General features: G+C 40.1%; 2 pseudogenes; both read left to right on the plus strand.

The window, feature by feature from the left end:
* Positions 1 to 795: 795 nt before the first annotated feature.
* Positions 796 to 968, plus strand: LOC119070160 (annotated as a pseudogene).
* A 233-nt stretch (positions 969 to 1201) lies between these two features.
* The window catches only part of LOC119070161, a 3921-nt pseudogene continuing 2622 nt past the window's right edge, over positions 1202 to 2500 (plus strand).

Here is a 2500-nt window from a genome sequence, read left to right on the forward strand (position 1 = left end):
GGTGGAGTCATACTGTTTGTTTGTCTAAAATCAAATAGACACTTAGCTTCTTAAATGGACAAATTGTGTCTAACAATATGAGATTGAGCAATAACAGGTCTGTGATGCCTTAGATGTCCTGGGCTGCACGCGCGCTACAATGAAGGTATCAACGTGTATTTCCTAGGCCGAGAGGTCCGGGTAAACCGCTGAACCACCTTCTTGCTTGGGATTGTGAACTGAAACTGTTCACATGAACCTGGAATTCCCAGTAAGTGCGAGTCATTAACTCGCATTGATTACGTCCCTGCCCTTTGTACACACCGCCCGTCGCTACTACCGATTGAATTGTTTAGTGAGGTCTCCGGACGTGATCGCTGCGACGCCTCGTTGTGTTGCAGTTGCTTCACAGAAGTTGACCGAACTTGGTTATTTAGAGGAAGTAAAAGTCGTAACAAGGTTTCCGTAGGTGAACCTGCGGAAGGATCATTATTGATTTGAAAACAAACAATAACACAAAAACTATGAATGGTGTAACAGCTATTCGTTTTTGTGGAATACGTGCTGTATAGTACGTAATTTAGCGCATAGTTATGTGCAAACTGTTGAACGCATTGTTTCTTATTAAGTAAAATTAGTAAGGAATGGAAGCACTTTGGGTACTTACTTTAAGTATAAACGACGAACCTTGTCGTGATATTCGCCCAAAACAAATATGAAATCATTGTGTTTACAAACCCTCTGTCGTATTTTACGTCCTTAGCTGGGCGTAAATGCGCTTTATGTTAACAATAAATTTGTAAAAAAATTTAATTCAACCCTAAGCGGGGATCACTTGGTTTGTGGGTCGATGAAGAACGCCAGCAAACTGCGTGTTGACATGTGAACTGCAGGACACATGAACATTGACATTTTGAACGCATATTGCGGTCCATACTGATTTGTTTCTTTTATTAGAAGCTGTATGGACCACACATGGTTGAGGGTCGTTAGATTACTTAATAAAAATTGCATTTTTATTACGATTGGATGCTTTTGGCAATCTTTTTTTGGGCCCGTTATAACGGCCTAAATCGCATTGGTAAATCATCTGGAAATATCAATATATTTTGATACACCAAAATACAATCATTTTATTCGATTGAACGGCGTTTAAATTTAACACTTTATCGCAAATCGGTCAAATGAATACAAATGTATTTTGAATAAATTTTTCTAATGCGACCATCAGCTCATGTGAGATTACTCCCTGAATTTAAGCATATTAATGAGGGAAGGAAAAGAAAATTAACTAAGATTCCTTTAGTAGCGGCGAGCGAAACAGGATAAGCCCAGCACTAAGCTCTCCGGTCGTCCTGACTGGTAAGATGCAGTGTATGGAAAGATCTATTATCTTATGCAACGATAATATGTTCAAGTCCATCTTGAATGGGGCCATTAAACCCATAGAGGGTGCCAGGCCCGTAGCAGCTATTATCAGGTATAAGAAGGCCTTTTCCAAAGAGTCGTGTTGCTTGATAGTGCAGCACTAAGTTGGTGGTAAACTCCATCTAAGGCTAAATATGACCACAAGACCGATAGCGAACAAGTACCGTGAGGGAAAGTTGAAAAAGCACTCTGAATAGAGAGTTAAATAGTACGTGAAACCGCTTAGGGGTTAAGCCTGATGAACCCGAATATTCGAAATGAGAAATTCATTATTTTCTAGTATTTCATTCGAAACGAACGGTGGTATGCACTTTTCTCAGTGTAGAACATTGCGATCTATTTGTATATCCGTATGGATGGTTTATCAAATGGCCCGTATGGTTTGTTCATTCCTATCTGTGGCATTTTATGTCATATGGTTGATGCCATAGCAGGTGACCTGGTAAACAGCAGATAGTTTTTAAAAATCATGCAACCACATTTTATGTGTATCACGGCTCATGTGCTGTTTCAGTGCGTGGTGCAGTGATAGCATGTATTTGATTAGCAATGCGATAGATTTGGGATACCTTCAGGACCCGTCTTGAAAACACGGACCAAGAAGTCTAACATGTGTGCGAGTCATTGGGTATATTGTTGAAACCTAAGGGCGCAATTAAAATAACTATTTTATGGGATTACAAGTGAATTAAATTTCATTTCTTCATCCCGGGGCGTTCTATACGAACATGGTCCAAGCAATTGAATCCTCTGTTCAAGAGCGTACCTTGAGCATACATGCTGTGACCCGAAAAGATGTGAAACTATACCTGATCAGATCGAAGCCCAAGGAGAAATTCTGGTGGAGGATCGAAACAGTTCTGACGTGCAAATCGATTGTCAGAATTGGTATAGGGCGAAAGACCAATCGAACCATCTAGTAGCTGTTCCCTCCGAAGTTTCCCTCAGGATAGCTGGCGCAAAGATTATATTGTATATAATCTTATCTGTAAAGCGAATGATTAGAGCCTTGGGCCGAAACGACCTCAACCTATTCTCAAACTTTAAATGGGTAAGAACCTCATCTTTCTTGATCTGAAGATATTGGGTTTAG

Source organism: Bradysia coprophila (assembly GCF_014529535.1).
Source record: "Bradysia coprophila strain Holo2 chromosome X unlocalized genomic scaffold, BU_Bcop_v1 contig_511, whole genome shotgun sequence".
NCBI classification, from domain to species: Eukaryota; Metazoa; Arthropoda; class Insecta; order Diptera; family Sciaridae; genus Bradysia; species Bradysia coprophila.